Below are 18392 nucleotides of genomic sequence, written 5' to 3'. Positions count from 1 at the left end.
GGGTTCACTCACTACTTCTGTAGCCTTGGACAAGCTCCTATATTTCTAGAGCCCTTGTTTTCCTCTAATGCAAAACTGTTGCCAGCAACGACACATTACTGAAGATCAAGTTCGTATCGTCTCTGGCATTCCTGTGGTAGATGCCTCCCAGGCTTCACGGTGTGGTTTGCCTCTAGCAGTACCACACTGACCAAGGGAAATAAGAACGACTGACCTTCACCCAGTCTCTGTGGGGCCACCTTCCTATTTCAGTTCCCTGATAGTTTATCACCCATCTGGAGCCAGCTAAGAGGAAACCCACCCACATGTCTCCTAAACTATACGTGGAGGTGGCAAGGCCTATCTCCAGGCTCTTGGGTGAGTCTTATGAGGGCCTGGATTTGGCTTTATTTCCTAGTATATTCAGAATAGCCGCAGTTACTAGCCCATGTCTTGCTGTTCTATTTAGCAATAGAATGTTCTCAAGGGTCCTAGTTGGGATGTAAGTTATTCAAAACTTTAAAGGGCTGGGCAAGTTTCTGGTCATTGTATGTCATTCTTGAGGTTAAAAGTTGTTGGTGCTCACCATAAACAAGGCAATGAAAGAAGAATGCTGTACTGGTTTTCTGTTTACCTCTCCTACCTGAAGAGCTCTGACTTCCAACTTGGGGACAACAGGAAACCCAATGATTTTTGGTGACTAGGGAAAGCTTTAGGGACAAGAAAATGCTGCTGACCAGAAGTTGAGCTCCTTCTGGAGACAGCGTCTACACACATGTCCTGAATGCTTGGCTTCTCTTTAACATATGGCTTTTGACACACTTCCGTGCGGGCCCAGACATGTGTTTAGTCAGTGGGGGGAGAATTTCCACTCCTGCCAGAGAGGACATCATCCTAAGACCGTGAACTTCACACTCCCTCTTGTTAGCCACAGCCTGGTGGAGCCTCCCTGATTGCTTAACCATCTCTCTTCTCCCTCATCCTCTTCATCTTTTGCCGCCCCTGTGGAAGCTAGGCTCAGATTGAGCAATGCTGTGGGATAACTGGGTCAGATCAAACATGTGCCACGAGGAGGAGTCAGTCAGACTGTGGAGGTGACTGTTATCAAGAAGCGGCAAACGTGCTTCCAACTGAACAGGAAAGTCAGGAATGTCCACACGGACAACTCGGCAGCACAGGGCCTACTGGATGGAGCCCAGCTCTACAGAGTATGTAGATCTGAATCACCAGGCGCCCACTAGCTCCTCCACCCGGCTCTCCCACTCTTCACCATGCACAGTCATCTTCAGTCACACTGGGGTTTCTGATGTCTCCTGATATGTGTCACAGACCTGTGCCTCTGGACCGTTTGCATCCCATTCGTTCTCCCTGCGGTGTCCTTGTACATGTATGTACATACGTGTGTGTGTGTGTGTGTGTGTGTGTGTGTGTGTGTGAAGGCTAGAGACTGACACTAGGTAGTGTCTTCCTCTATTACTTTTAAAATTTAGATTATGTGAATGTATGCCTGTATACATATGTTTGTATTTATGCATTTGTCGGGGGTGGGATGTGGATGCCACAATGTGCATTCGGAGCTCAGAAGACCCTGTTCGGAAGTCGATGCTCTCCTTCCAGCATGTAGGTCCTACGGATTAAGCTCTGGTTGTCAGGCTTGGTTCAACCTCTGCCTGCTGTGATATCTTGCCAGCGATCTACCTTAAAACAGAATCTCTCACTGAGCCTGGAGCTTAGCAGTGTGTTAATTCATCTGGGCGGCTTGGCACCAAGCCATGAAGATCCTTGTATTTCTACTTCTCCAGGAAGGGATTCCAGGTGCTTGTTGCCACGTCCTTTTCATGTGGGTATTGGGGTCTGAACTCGTGGTCTCATGTTTGTGTGCCACACACCACCAACTGAGCCATCCCCTTAGCTCTCTTCTCTCTTTATACTGCTTCTCTGAGGTGTCCCTAACACCCCCCGACATAGTTCTCTGCTTTCCCCTCTCTTTCTCCAAAGCCAATTACTTGTACTCTCCCACACGCTGTAGAGCTCTGTCTCTTAACTCATCAGATTGAGCTACCAAAGGCTGAGCTATGTCTCACTCATCGCTGAATATTCAGAACTTGGCAGGGTACTTTTGTATGACGTTCTCAGTAAATGCCTGTCAAATGGATGGATGAATGAATGAACGAGCAACGGTAAGAAATTGGGGTCAAGACACCTTGATTGGTGATACAGGTGTGCTAGTGACCACTGTGTGATTTGGGTTACATCACTTAGCCTGCCCTAATCTCAGATGCCTTTCCTCTATGGTAGCGAGCATCACCTAAGTACCTCAATGAAGATTCAGTAACACAATTTGTTGGGAAACATCTTGAAAGTGGAACAGGGCAGTGCACACACGAACCAACAGTGTGCAGTCTACTAGGCTGATTGCATTCCAAGTCTTACTTCTGTGCGAGGTGAGTGTTGGAAGAGAGGCCCTTTGCTCAGTGAACTTGCCAAGAAGCTATCAGCAGTGACTCTTTCAGAGAGCACGTAGAGACAGATGCATGTGCTTATATGGAAATGTGTTTTGAACTAACATAACATGAGAATGGAATCCTTTCAAAACTCCCTATATCCAGCCTCTATAGCTGATGACTTCTGCCTGCAGAATAGAGTCAGGCATCATGCAAGCAAGGTGTTTGGAGAAAGAATTTACAATAGCTGCAAATGGTACAGGTCAGCCAAGCCATTGGTTTGAAAAGTCCCAAGGTCACCACTCTGGTCTTGTTAGGGGAATATGAAGGAAGGGGACACAACTAACCTAAGAAACATCTATGGTGGAATTGATCATGACCCCCTTTTCTGTCTTAAACTTTCTCCTGTAGATCAAATATCTTAGACTGGCCTTGAACTCTCTAATAGCTAAGAATGACCTTTAACTTTCCAGTGCTCCCACCTGTCCATCTCTTGTGTGCTGGGAGTTTGGTGATGTGACACTATGCCTGGCTTTATGCGAATCTGAGCACCCAACCGAGAACCTTGTGCACGTGAGGCATGATGGACATTGGAAACGTCTCCCATAGGATCAGGTATTCGAACACTCACTGTCCAGTTGGTGATATTTGGGGGATGTTTAGGAGATGGGGCCTTGACAGAGGGAGTATGCTACTGGAGTTTGAGAGTTTATAGCCATGTCCATTTCCAGTTCACTCTCAATGTTTCCCATTTGTAGTTGAAGATAAGCTTACTCAGACCCCTGCCCTGGCTCCCTACTGCCATGCCTCTTGCACCATTAATACACTCTCTGTCTGGAACCAGAAGCTCAGAATAAACCCTTTCTTCTATAAGCTGCTTTTGAACATCGCGTTTTATCACAGCATTAGAAAGGAAACTACTGTACCAGGCGTGTGGTCTAACAGCCTAACCGTATCCCCAGCTCCTGTCATGGTTATTTAAAAGATTTTTTTCATTAAAATTTTTCATATATTGTATCTGATTATATTCCCAACTCCTCTCAGACCATCCCCTTCCCTACCCACCAAAGTTCATGCTCTTTCTTTTTAAAAACAAAAACAACCAGAAACACTCCCCTCCCACTCCAGAGTAACACATCAAAAGGATTATCCACTATGATCAAGTTGGTTTCATCCAAGAGATTTAGAGATGGTTCAATAAATGTAATCCATTCCACAAAACAGACAAAACCACATGATCATCTCATTAGATGCAGAAAGGCATTGAGAAAAGTCAACATCACTTCCTGATAAAAGTCCTAGAGAGACTATTGTTAAATAGAACACATCTTAGCACAATAAAGACAATTTACAGAAAGTCCTGGAGCCAATTTACAACGGTGTCTCTCTGTGAATCGGAAGCCCAGCAGCTCAGGTAGACTGACTGTGTCTGCCTCCCTAGAGCTGCGATTACAGATGTGCACCACATCTGTAACAGTTTTGTCTCCATAGATGGCTGGGGATCTGTACTCTTGCTCACTTGGCAAGCGCCTTACTGACTTAGCCATCTCTCCAGTCCCTAGCTGGTATTCCTGACCACGTTCTCACCTTTCACCCCTGGCCATGTCAGCAGCACCCAGTTTACTCTACTTCCTGTCTTAGCGTCTCTCAACATGGACAGCTGTACCAGTCTCAAGTCCCCATCCTCTTTCTTTCTTAGTGATTTTTTTCACTTTGTTCTTCACACAGGAGGGAAGAGCAGTAAGTCTTTTTATTTGACTGTTTCTGGTTGATTGATTTTTGTTTGTTTGTTTTGGTTTTGGTTTGGTGTTAGAGACAAAGTCTTGTAAAGGCTATGCTGGCCTCTATCTCTTGACCTCTCACCTCCCCTTCCAAGAGTTGTTTTTGAGACAGTCTTACTGTTGAAGATACTCTGTTATACTTGCAGAGAGAAGCCTAGTATAACCATCATCAGAGAAGCGTCACTCAGCAACTGATGGATGCAGAGATCTACAGCCAAACATTAGTTGGAGCTTGGAGAATTCTGTGGAAGGGGAGGAAGGACCATAGAGCCAGAGTTCATAGCAGCCTTATTTATAATAGTCAGAAGCTGGAAAGAACCCAGATGCCCTTCAACAGAGGAATGGATACAGAAAATGTGGTACATTTATACAATGAAGTACTACTCAGCTATTAAAAATAATGACTTCATGAAATTCTTAGGCAAATGGAAGGAACTAAAAAATATCATCCTGTGTGAGGTAACCCAATCACAAAAGAACACACATGGTATGCACTCACTGAGAAGCAGATATTAGCCCAAAAGCTGGGAATACCCAAGATATAATTCAAAGACCATATGAAGCTCAAGAAGAAGGAAGACCAAAATGTGGATGTGTCAGTCCTTCTTAGAAGGGGTAACAAAATACTCATGGGTGGTAGAGGGTGGGAGGGACTTGGGAGGAAGAAACGAGGGGCAGGGCAAAAGGGGGCAGGATCAGGTATGAGAGGAGACAGGGATGTTATACAGAGGTGTGTAGCAATGGGGGATGGGGAACTGGTGGTAGCCACCAGCAAGTTCTAGATACCAGGAAAGCAAGAGACTCCCAGGACCCAAGAGAGGTGAGATTAGCTGAAATGACCAACAAAGAGGAGGGAGAACCTGTAGAGAACATATCCAGAGGTTAGGCAAGGCCCCCAGTTGGGGGATGGAGCCACCCAGCCTTCCTAGAATTGCCTTTGTCTAAAGGAAATATGAGGACAAAGAGTGGAGCAAAGACTGAAGGAAAGGTCATCCAGAGACTGCCCTACCTGGAGATCCATCCCATGTGCAGCCACCAAACCTAGTTACTATTGCTAATGCCAAGAAGTACTTGCTGACAGGACCTGAGATGGATGTCTCCTGAGAGGCTCTGTCAGAGCCTTATAGATTCAGATGAGGATGCTTTGCAGCTAACCATCAGACTGAGCATTGGGACCCCAATGGAGGAGTTAGAGAAAGGACTGAAGGAGCTGAAGGGGTTTGCAACACCATAGGAAAAACAACAATATCAACCAACCAGACCCACCCCAGAGCTCCCAGGGACTAAACCACCAACCAAGAAGTACACATGGTGGGACCCATGGCTCCAGTCGCATATGTAGCAGAGGATGGCATTGTTTGGCTTCAATGGGAGGAGAAGCCCTTGGTCCTGTGAAGCCTGGATTCCTCAGTATAGGGGAATGCCAGGGCAGTGAGGTGGGAGTGGGCAGGTGGGAGGGGGAGCATCCTCATAGAAACAGGGGCATGGGAGGGGGGAAAGGAGGATAACATTTGAAATGTACATACATAAAATATCCAATAAAAAAAGAAGAAAACCTACCGAATCAACTAACCCGGGCCCATAGGGCCTCACAGAGATTGAACTGCCAACCAGGGAGCATTCACAGGACTGACCTAGGCCCTCTTTACATATGTAACAGTTGTATAGCTTGGTCTTCATGTGGGATTCCTAATAGCAGGAGCAGGAGCAGGAACAGGAACAGGGGCAGGAACGGGGGCAGGGGCAGGGGCAGGGGCAGGAGCTCAGACTCTGTTGCCTGCTTTTGGAAAACTTTCCTCAGACTGGGCTGCCTCTTCTAGCCTCAATGGGAGAAGATGCAGCTAGTCTTACATACTTGACAAGGCTGGTTGATGTCTATGGGAGGCCTCCCCGTTTCTGAGGAGAAACAGAAGAGTAGATGGGGAGTGGGGTGGAAGGGAGGTAGAAGGAAGGACTGAGGAGAGGAGGGAAGGGAAACTGTGGTCAGTGGGGATGTAAAGTAAATAAATAAATAAACACCCTGCTCCCCCCCCCCAAAAAAAAAAAGAGAAAGAGACAGACTCTCATTACAATCCCTGCTGACTTCAAATTTTCACATTCCTACCTCAGCTTCCCAAATGCTGGGAATCACAGGCTTTTGTCATTACACTCAGCCACGGTCTCCTTCTTAATGACACCTAAGAGTCTCCTAGAGAGTTTTAGTCTACGTGCCTGGGTCTCACAGACTCTAATGATTTGGCCGTGTTCCCATGTAAGAAGTCTTGAATGCCTTTTGGAGGGATTCTGCTGTGGAATTAAAGGAGTCTTTCTGAAACTTGAAGGATAGTGTCTAAACTCTCCACAGGTGTCACTGAACTATTCCTAGGCAGGGCATGGCATCGCCCATCTATTATTTTAGTTTTCCAGTTGGTTCCTATGTACAGGCATAGGATGATCACTGTCTGGAGCTACAGTATGGAAGATGGGTCAGTCTGAAATAGAAGAAGCAGGGAGGCCATTTGGGAGTCTGATGCTGTGTGAGTGGAGACACGAGGAAACAAAAGCCAGGGCATAAAGAACAGGAACAAACAACAGGAACAGAGACTCAACTAACAACAATATTCACAGATGCAAATACTTAGGGACCATCCCACTCCTTCCAGCAAAGGAGTAAATTTGTATAGACCAGCACATCTTAAGAATGTTGGGTCAGGGAGAGTGGGAAGGGACAGCCGGGTACCACACATACTTCCAGCAAACTATGGCTCTTACATGCTAGTTCCAAAGAGGCTATTACTACAAAGCTGTTTGCCCCTCCCTCTGAGCAGCCATCTGTCCTCCGCTCTGAGCTCATCAATCTATCCACCGAGGGTGTGCCTGCTTTCTTCACAGTCCATCATCCTTTTCTTTTATTTGTTTGTCTGTTTACTGTCTCTACATCCCTTTCTTTTGGTTGGGACGAATGCTCAATCAGTTGGATGCATCTAGCTGTCATTGGTTAAGACGGTGGGGTGAGGCTGTGGAACGCTTAGGCAGGTATGGAAAACTCTCCTATCTACACTCTTCCTACTGGGCCAAGCATCCCTTAGGAACTTTATTATTCTGATCAACTAAGACCTTTCCAAGAACCATCTGACATGAACAGCATGAGGTCAGAAAGCAGATGTGCAGAAGAGAGCATTTCCAGAGCCTTCTGGCTTCCAGACTAATGTCCTGTGGTGAGAGAGGGTCACAGTTCTCTTGAGATCTGTCCAATAGGCATTTTCTTCCAGGACAATGCTTTAGAGGCAACATAGAGGCTAAGTCTGAAAAAAATGCTGACAAGGAACAGAGGCTCAACTAATAACGATGTTCATAGATGCAAATACTTAGGGACATCCCACTCCTTCCAGCAAAGGAGTAAATTTGTATAGACAAGTGCAACATCTTGTCAGCCCGAGAAACTCACTTGTCTCTTTGAGTATTTTATTGTTTTGTTTTTGTTTTTAACACCAAAAGTAATCTGTTTTGTCATGGTTTGCTGTGGAAAGTCTGTGGAAGAATGCCTGGGAAGGAGCTTTGTAAACTGTGAAGAACTCTGGGTCCAGAATGTGTTGTGATTCTAAGTGTAGATGCAAGCAATTGATGTCTGGCGGTGAACCATATGGGTTGAAGCATTCCCTTGAAATGTCAAAGCTGGCCAGGTACTGATTCACCAAGTGGTGCATATGGTTTTCTAACAAGGGCTCATAATTTATCTTTGGACATCCACGAGCTCCTGTAAAACAATGCTGTGCAGGTTGTAACAAATCTAAGATAAAGGCGTATGGGCAAGATACCCAGATTTACAACATACTGGCTGTTGTGTAATTCAGAAATCTGAGACTCGATTTTGGAAAGAACCGTTTGTCTCCTAGCCAAGCAGCAGAGCCAAAGGAAGGCAGATTCCAGTGGAGATGGTCCAGTTCCTGCTTCCAGAGTCCAACCAGGGTTGGCACACACTAGTGCCCATTGGGGCAACCGTAGGGCTAAGATATCAGTGGGGACTCAGGTGGGCAGGGCTTCTGAAGGCAGTGACTCTGTCATATTGGCTCATGGTAGCTATGCAGTTACTGGGACTTAAGGTCCTTGATTTAGTTTTTTAAAGGAGAAATTGGAAAGCTAGGTGTTTGTATGCATACTTATATGAAATTTCCATGTTTAAAGGCTGGCAGGCAAATGAGACCCTGTGTGGGTCAGGCTAACTAGATGTGCTGACTACTTTTGACCACCCACCTATAAGCTCTGCTTTGGACTGCCTGGCTGCACATGACGTCAGTTGGGAAGGCTTTAGAAATGCCAGAGCTTGGATGGACCTCACACAAGACCCTTTAAATCAGAATTTCTGAGCATGAGGATGAGGATAAGATCAGACATTGTATAAGTTAAAGCTGGCTGGGAAATCCCAGCATTCAGTCAAGTTATTGAACTGGTGTGCAAATTACAGCCTAGCCCCTTAGGGACTGGTAGCATAGACACTCCTAGGTACTCATGAGATGCTCAGAGATGAGGCCAGGAATGTGTGTTTTAATAAAGAACCACAGAAAAGAAGCTATGCTTTGTATTCAAGACACCTGTAACTCATCCAATCATCTTATAGAAATGTAGACTCTAATCTAGGCCTGGTGGTACCCACAGACTCTTGGCCAAAGCAAGAGTGAACTCAAGATCAACTAGGTGAGGAATGCTCAAAGCTTCTAGAGCAGTCATCCTCAACCTTCCTAAATCTGCAACCCTATAATGTAATTCCTCAAGTTGAGGTGACTCCCAAGCATAAAATTTTTTGTTGCGACTTCATAACTAATTTTGCTACTGTTATAATTGTAATGTAAGTAAATATCTGTGTTTCCTGATGGCCTTAGGAGACCCCTGTGAACAGGTCATTTGGCATCCTCCCCCGAAGGGGTCACAACCCACAGGCTTAGATGATGACTATTCATCCAGCATACAAACCAGTCTGGAGCTGGGGAAATAGCTCAGCTAGGAAAGGGCTTTACCAAACATCATGAAGACCTGAGCTCCATCTCTACAACCCAGAGTATAAAAATGCAGAGTGCAATGCTGCTTGTAATCCCAATGCTGGGGAAGTGGAGACAGATGCCCTGGAGATGTCTGGCCAACTTGCCTAGCTGAATTGACAATTTCTGATAAAAGTGAGAGAGCTTGTCTAAAAGAAAAGAGCGTCTGGAGAGATGGCTCAGAGGTTAAGAGCACAGACTGCTCTTCCAGAGGTCCTGAGTTCAAATCCCAGCAACCACATGGTAGCTCACAACTATCTGTAATGAGATCTGATGCCCTCTTCTGGTGCGTCTGAAGACAACTACAGTGTACGTGTATATAATAAATAAATAAATCTTAAAAAGGAAAAGAAACAACAACAAAAACCCAAGATGGCTGGTTTCTGAGGAAAGACACCCAGGATCGACTCCCCAGCTTCCACACACACTAGCAAGTGCATCCACATGAACAAGAATATGCACAACACAATGCTGCAAAACTCAAGAAACTCAAGAGGGCATTGGTAATGTGGCCCGTCCCCACTCCAGGTAATTATGGGTGTTCCCCATGCATCTTCTCCACAGCCCCTGTCCTTTAGCTAGTGCACTGCTTAGCAATGTGTTGCCTCTTAGCTGCAATCCAAGGGTCTTGCTTTGCCTTGCTTGGTGATAATGGAACCAAACCCTCCAGGCAGCTCTCCATTGCCAATGAACTCAGCATTAAGCTTATTTCCTTCCTCCTCGTAGGGCGCTGCCTATTGGCTCTGCTAACAGACCACCAGTGCTTGCAGAGCGCCAACCTTCTCCTTACCACACAAGCTGGCTTTCACCTGTGACTTCCAGCAAATTCTCTCTTCTCTGCCGGTAAACCACTGCTGTTGACTGACACCAGCCTGCTGTTCCTTCTGGTGTCCTTTTCCGTTCCCCCACCCCCACAGCCATTCTTCTCACAATCTCTCCTGGGCCCTGCAGGCAAACCTCTTGTCCACCAGGTGGATCCCAGCCTCCGTGGGAGGGGGAGGGGAAGGGAAGATAAGCCCTACAGAGAACGTGATTCTTTCTTAGTTCACTTTCTCAGCTGTTCCCTATTCTATATCCTTTTAAGTCCTCCCGGAATTTGAATACAGATCACCTTGCACCACTACAAAGTCCTTGGTAGTTTTACGGGCGCTCTAGAATAGTAAACTGCATAAAAACAGGGGAGATAATGATCCCCAGGAACTGGGGGAGAAGGGACATAGAAGCTAGTGCTTCTTGGGCACAGAGCTCAGTTTGAGAAGCCGGTGCCCTGCAGTTAGGTGGTGTTGACAGTCGTGTACTTGCGGTCACTAGCCGTGCACTTAGAGAATGGTTAGAACAGGACCAGGGGTGCAGGTAGAATGTTTGCCTAGCGTGCACGAAGGCCTGGGTTCAATCTTCAGTGCCTCGCGAACAGGGCTTGGTGGTACATGCCTATAATTTCAGTCTTTCGGAGGTAAAATGGGGAGGATTTAGAGTTCAAGGTTGTCCTCGGCTAAATGGGCAAGTTTGAAGTCAGTCTGGAATAAATCCTGTCTTAAAAAAAAAAGAAAGTTAGGGCGATAAATTTTAGTAGATTTTACCAAAAATTTCAAAACCATCTTTGTGTTAAAATTTCAATCGCAGGTATGGCCTCCATCTGTGGACCAGAGCTAGGCTGATACACTCAGACACTTGTGACTGCACGCCCAGCGGCGACTCCCTCTAGGCTCTGGTTTAACTTCACAGCCTTTCAGTGAGCCACAAACCCTTGTTCCTAAGTGCACGTTCCCAAGGTTCTCAGGCCGACACTCTCTGTTCATTCCCCACCTTGGCTTCCTTTACAGAGTATGGCTTCACCCTAAGCCAGGTATTCAAGGCCCTGAATCATCGAAGGGCAGGTGGCCTTCCAAACCTTAGTGGTTTTTTGCTCCACTTTTTTTCCCCCTAGCTAGATGGAACCACCTCCTCTCCACTCTGTTCACCATGACCTCGGCTTTGGCCTCTGGGCATTCACTCAGTCAGTTCCCGGTCTCCATCTAGAATCTCTTCTTCCACCTTTTCCATCACCACGTTGTCATAGTTTTAAAGCTCAGACATCCTCCAAGACTCTGTATTGCCAGCTCCCACCAGGACACACTCATCCCTCATGCTATTTTAGACACATCTCCACATTATTCCTTTATGTCTCATAATATCATCATCCACATGACTCCAGCTCTTGATAATGGAGAAGCTTCTTGAGATCGAATCAACACTGAAAAAGTCATTGGATTCCTCTAAAGCATTCAGCAGAGATCCTTGCCCATCAGCACTCACGAGGCAAATCAATAACAGAACCTTTTACGTGTGTTGGCACTTTCAAACCCATCTTTGTTTTATGCAGGCATGGCTAAATTGTTGTAGTCTGGCCTTCCAACCCAATTAACTGAAAGTGGCTACTCGAGGTGCTGGACAAAGATAGAGAGAGCCAATACCCGGTCTCCAGACAAAGGAGTGTATGATTGATTAGTTATGTCTGCCAGGGGTGTAGGGTTAAAGCTGGCAGCAAGCCTCAAATAGACTGAGGTTTCTGTTTCAGGTGCTAGGGTAAGCAGAGTGCTCAGGATATCTTTAGAATCTCTGTGTAAGTCACAATAGAATGCCGGGGCAAGGAAAAGTGTCTTCAGTATTCTGTGAGTTCACACTCTTAGTTTGAAGTGCTGGAGATCAAACGTGGCACTCATATGCTCTACCACTGAGTTACATCTGAAGCCATTTACTATTATTATTATTATTATTATTATTATTATTATTATTATTATTATTATTATTCTGGGATACGGCATTGCTAAGTTTCCTAGACTGGTTTTGGGTCTTGCAATCCTTCTGCCTCAGGCTCCTGAGTAGCTGGGGTTAGCTATAGGAGCAGGTTTAGCTATTACTCTTTCTTGTAGTTGGAAAATTGAACGTAACCTTAGTTAATAAAGTCCTGACAACCACTGTTCTCTGATCCAGTAGAGTCCATATGGCTTTGTAGACTCCGTTGGTCTGGCACAAGGCCTCTGGCCTCTGCTACTTTATCAAAACTGGAACCCCACTGGGACTCCTCTAGGCTATCCTATTGCTGCTCTATGTCATGGAGGTCGTGCAGTTTTGGATTTGTAGAACTGCTTCCTTTATGCACTCCAGCTGTTCACAGATGCTGTAGATGTTGGAGTAGGCCAATTCAAAGCCCTGGATCTGGACCTGAGAGGTATCCGAGCTGGTAATCCCACTCACTGGCTTTCCTGCCTTCACACCCTCAGGGATGACTCACCAGCAAACCCCATAACTATGGCCTTTCTACCCCCCTGCTGAGGCAAGGTGCAGGTCCTGTTGTCCTGAGGCAAAGGGCAGGCATAGCTCTTCTGCTCTCACAATGTGTTGGGGATCAACTTACCTATCCAGAACCAGTGGTGAGGGTCAAAGGGTGGGGAAAGAAATCTCTTCCTCCTCTACAAAGCAGACAAGTGGCAGAGCCAGGCTCTCCCAAACGTATGCCCATGGGGCCAGCTCACTCACAAGCCCCACATCCGGGGTCAGCTCTACTGTGCTGCCCAGGTAAGGTGCATGGCTTGTTCTCCCAAATGCTGCAACACATGAGAGGCAGAACCAGCTCTTTTACTCATTCTGATAACCTGAAACATCTCTCTTACCTGCCATAGGTGGCAAAGGGAGAGAGGGGGGTAGCACAACTCCCTCTCCCATGTCAACACACTACGGTATACAAGCGATGGGGCTGGCTTTCCCAGACTCACACCCTTGGGGCCAGCTCAGGCTCATCCTCACCACTAGGGTCAGCTTTTATGCTGCCCAGGCAAGGTACAGGGCCTGCTCTTCCAAGTGCAGCTGGTGAGAGGCAGGGACAGCTTCCCTGCTCTCATAACCCTCGGGCCAGGTCTCCCACCTGCTGTAGGTAATGAGGGATGGGGAAGGAGGGGAGTATCTCTTTCTTAACCGTACTACTGCACGGAAGACAAGTCGTAGGGCCAGCTCTCCTATGCTTGTATCCTTGAGGCCGATCATGTGCAGCTGTAGCAACAGACAGGGGGGTCAGCACTCCTGTTCTCATGCTCCCAAGGACAGCTCTCCCACAATGCCCAGGGGCAGTTCTGCACAGCCTTCAGACAGGCAGCAGCCCAGACCAGGAAGGACCAATTGGCTTTAGGTGGTAGCAGTTCCCTGCTGCTATAGGGCCATGGACTGGTACTCATCTCAGCCTAGCTCCCTGTACGGGCCCCCTGGACTGGCTGGTGTTTGTCTCAGGCTAGGTCTTTTTAGGGACTGTTAGCTTACTAATCATTTACACGCTCACAGGTCAGAACACTGTGTGGAGACACAGCCTCTTTCCTCTCTGCCACCTTCTGATGCGCATGTGACACAGCAGCCACACCTGTGACACCCCTAGGGGCAGGGATGAAATGCATTTTTAAACCCAGTATTTGGAAGGCTGAAGCAGGACATAAGTGAGTTTGGGGCCGGCTATACAGTGAGCTCATGAGCAGCTAGAGATACAGAGTGAAACGATGTTTAAAAAAAAATCAACAATGGAAAACGGGATCATAGGACAGGCTCTGTGCCATCTCTAGAAATGGTTCCTAGCACACCACAGACCTGGACACCAGCAGTGTTTCTGTGTCACATCCAGTCAAGCCGAAGAACAACCCCTCAAGCCCTGGTTCTATTTGGAAATGGCAGTCTTCGTGTAACGTCCCAAACTCCTTCCCTGCACTTCCCTTCTGAGTCTGTGCCCCAGAATGCATAGCCCTCACCTTTTCCCTGAAGTGGGACACAGTCATAGTCTAAAGGAAGGAACAAGACACAGTTGGCCTATCCAGGTTCTGTTGCCATTGTCCTTGTCATATCCCAAGTGATGCTACTTCAGGGCTCCATCACAATGGGAGGCTGCTACACTTAGGGTAAACGTTTGACCTGCATCTGGCTCAGTCTACTGTGGGAGGGGTTTGGCTGTGTGTGTGTGTGTGTGTGTGTGTGTGTGTGTGTGTGTGTGTGTGTGTGTGTGTGTGTGTTCTATGTGATAAGGGTTAGAGGAGGATGTTAGGTGTCCTGCTCTGTCACTCTCCATCTTGTATTTTGAGACATGGTCTGTCATGAACCTGGAGCTAGGATGGTGGCTAGCAGGCCCTAGGGAATCTTCCTGTCTGTGTCCACACAAAGCTGGGCTTACAGCTATGGGTAGACATGCCTGGCTTTTTTATATGGGATTTGAACTCTGGTCCTCATGCTTGTATAGCAAGCACTCTTACCCACTGAGCCATGACTCTTGTCTCCTCCCTTTTGGGGACGGATAATGTCTTACTCTGTAGCCCAAGATAGCTTGAAACTCACTCTGTAGACTAGGTTGGCTGAAAACTTATGGTGGTCCTCCTACCTCAGTCTCCTAAGTGTTGGGATTGCAGGTGGGAGCTACCTTGCAAAGCTGAGACGCAAATATTTTTAAAATGGTCTATGCTGTGTGGGTGGAATAAGTTTCCAGGTGGAATATTATAATATAATAAGACAACATTTGTTTTCTGTGGTTTTCCCATATTTGTGCTTTATGTTGTAATAAACTATTTTTTAAGTCAAAAGTAAGAAGCAGATGTAGAGATATTGCTCAATAGCATGAATATAAGAGGCGCAGGATTCAACCCTCAGCTACATGGGAGTAAGTGTGTGTGTGTGTGTGTGTGTGTGTGTGTGTGTGTGTGTGTAAAACAGAAAGAGAGGCAGAGAGACACACACAGAGATACAGACACAGACAGTGAGACACACACACACAGACACACAGTGAGACACACACAGAGACACACACAGAGTTATACAACACAGACAGTGAGAGACACACACACAGGCACACAGTGAGACACACACAGAGACACACACAGAGTTATACACACAGACAGTGAGACACACACACACAGACAGTGAGACACACACACACAGACACACACAAACAGTGACACATACACACACAGAGTTACACATACAGAGAAACACAAACAGTGAGGCACACACACAGAGACACACATAGTTACACACACACAGACAGTGACACACACACAGATACACACACAGTGAAACACACATACAGAGACCCACAGACAGTGAGACACACACAGAGACACACAGACAGTGAAGCACACACACAGAGACACACACAGAGCTACACATACAGACAGCGACATACACACACAGAGACACACACAGAGATATACACACAGACCGTGAGACACACACAGAGAGACACACACAGATACACACACAGTGAGACACACACAATGACACACAGAGAGAAACAAATATGAAAGACTTCAAACAGTAACATCAAAAAACAAAACGAAACACTAAAATGGGGTCAGTGGGGTGACACAATGGGTAAAGGTGCTTGCCACCAAGACTGACAACCTGAGTTCAGTTCTCAGGACCTACACAGAGGAAGGAAGAGCTGACTTCAGTAAATTGTCTTCTGACCTTTACTTGCACTCATGGGCATGTAAACCCATGAGTCTCTCTCTCTCTCTCTCTCTCTCTCTCTCTCTCTCTCTCTCTCTCTCTCATGCACACCCACACACCCCCACGCATGCACACATAGGAGTATGCCTCGAAGCTCCCTCATAGCCTCCAGCTCTGGAACAAAGGAGCAGTGTGTAGAACCCAAGGGTCTCGCCACTCACCACGTATGTCCCACAGACTCTGTGCTTAGAGCTTTGGGCAGGGTGAGCACACGGGTAGTTTCAGTTTTCAAGCTGCTATGACTCTGGACTGTTGCCACGAGAAAGATAACACTTTAAAACAAATGTGCCATCACTGAGGAAAGGAAGAGGCTCTCTTCAGCCCTAGGGATACTTCTAGAAGCTCATCTGTCTCCATGTGATCTTCTGTTCTGTGCTAATAAGACCCTAATGATTGAGGGCAGCAAAGAGACTTGATGAGTCACGTGTTCACGGGCTACAGGTGAGCACTGAGGAGAGTGGGTGGGACTTCCAGGGAATCTCTTGTTTGTTTTCCTGATAAGAAAATAACAGGCTCGACTGGATTATGATTTTATCTTTTGTCCTCCCTCCACTTCCTGCCTGGAGGCCCTACAGCTGTCCTTTGAGCCTGAGAAAGAGGGTCAGATGTTCAGGGTGGTAGAGCAGGAGAGACAAAAGCCTGAGTGCTTGAAGAGCTCCTTCTGGGATGCAGCTGCCAGACTTCCTGACTTATCCCGAGGCAGGAAAGCTCTTGGTTGTGAAGCCACTATGGAGGCGTCTCTCTTATCTGCAGCTCAATGCCCTCTGAGAAGACCGAGTGCTTCTAACTGAGGAACAGCATGCACCTGAAAGCAGAGAGGTCCATGAAGACTGAAAACTCAGCTTGTAACCGAGGGTTTCCCTCTGTCAAGGTATTCAAGAGCCAATTGTGAGGAATCCTTGCTCCTGCCCAGGAACAGGAATGACATAGCAGGGAGCAATGGGAAGCAAATGTAGATGAGTATAGGGGCGAAGGAGATGGCTCAGTGGGTAAGTGCTCACCACACAAGCTCAAGGACCTGAGCTTGACCTCTAGCCTCCTTGTACAATATCCAGCCTGGTGGCACAACCTTGTGACATCAGTGCTGAAGAGGCAAAGGCAAGAGAAAAACTGGGGCTCATAGGCCACACCGCATAACTTATTTGGAGAACTGGAGGCCTTTGAGAGACTGTGTCAGGACAATAGGTGGATCTCTTGTAAGGAACACATCTGCTACACATGTACACACAAGTCTACACACTCACACAAACATGTACATCACACACACATACACACACACACACACAGAGAGAGAGGGAGAGAGAGAGAGAGAGAGAGAGAGAGAGAGAGAGAGAGAGAGAGATTTATAGATTTATTTTGGCGTTGGGTGACTGTAATCCATGAACTATTGAGCCCACCGCTTTTCAGCCTATTGGGAATATGTTATATTGGGAAGCATGTGGCAGAGCAAAACCCATTTATTTTGTAGTTAGGAAGTGAAACAGAGTGGGAGAGAGGGAGAGTGAAGGGGGTAAAGACACACACACACACACACACACACAGATAGAGAAAGAGACAGAGAGATAGAGAGACAGAGAGTCACAACCCTAATGATTTGAGGGTTCCCACTAGTTCCCACACTTTCCTAACAGTAGCACTCTGGGGACCAAGTAATTAAACACACAGGCCTTTAGGGACCATTTCAGGGACATACTGTAGCAAGGACCTAAACTGGATGCTCACACCCAAATGAAGAGTTCACATTTTAAAAGATTCAGTTCATCATGGAGTATTTGTCAGATCGAAGACAGTTTCCTATGTCCTGAAGGTTGGTGTAATGGCGTAGACTTAGACAGAAGAGCGCAGAGGCTAGCTGCTCACCTGTCCCTGGCCTCCCCTAACTGATTCACACCCACATCTCAGCTCCTTGACACTGGATTCCTACAGGCATGGCAACCAGTCCTTTATCCAGCAATGTTGGATTTGTAGGCAAACAGTTGAGTTTTAGCTAGGACCAAGGTAAACTACATTCCTAGAGGCAACCTGGCTTTCTAAAAAAAAAAAATTCCTTCATCATTTCCAAATACCACTTTTATAAATTCTTCTTAAAGAAACATTTCCATATCTATTTGAAGCAGAATGGTCAAACACTTCGTGCTGGCATTGCTGTAATAGTGACTAACAGACAACAATCTTTTGAAGCTTGAATGTGATTTTGCCTCTTAAGCTCATGTGTTTGAACATTTGGTCCCCAGCTGACAGTGCGGTCTGGGACATTGTCACTGGAGAAAGACTTTGGGGGTTTTATATCCTGGTGCACTTCCCGTTTTCTCTCTGTTTCCGGAGTGCAGATGAAATGTGATCAGCTAGCTTCCTGCTTCTGCCTCCATGCTTTTCCTGACTGGTGCTGGGTCTTCCTGTCATGATGAACTCTACTGCTCTGAAATTCAATTGCAAGCCAACTAAACCCTTTCTATCTTTCTTCTTGTCCTCAATCACAGCAGCACAAAAGTAACTAATGCACAACGTAGATGTCTGTCTACTGGAGGTGTGGTTAAGTCAGCCTCAAGGTCTCTATGACAGAGTATTATGCAGTCATAAAATGAATGTGTTAGTTGGAACAACACTCTGTTTAGCAGCTGGGGCGATGGCTCAGTCGGAAAAAAGTCTGCAGTGCAAAC

General features: G+C 46.6%; 1 non-coding gene across 1 annotated transcript; it reads right to left on the bottom strand.

Moving 5' to 3' along the window:
* Positions 1 to 13499: 13499 nt before the first annotated feature.
* Positions 13500 to 13631, bottom strand: LOC116890534. Its single transcript, XR_004386715.1, has one exon. It is a non-coding gene; the product is annotated as a small nucleolar RNA SNORA17 (small nucleolar RNA).
* Positions 13632 to 18392: the final 4761 nt, after the last annotated feature.

Source organism: Rattus rattus, chromosome 1, assembly GCF_011064425.1.
Source record: "Rattus rattus isolate New Zealand chromosome 1, Rrattus_CSIRO_v1, whole genome shotgun sequence".
Classification (NCBI taxonomy): Eukaryota; Metazoa; Chordata; class Mammalia; order Rodentia; family Muridae; genus Rattus; species Rattus rattus.
The sequence above is the reverse complement of the archived record's forward strand: the minus strand, read 5'-3'. Positions and strand labels throughout refer to the sequence as shown.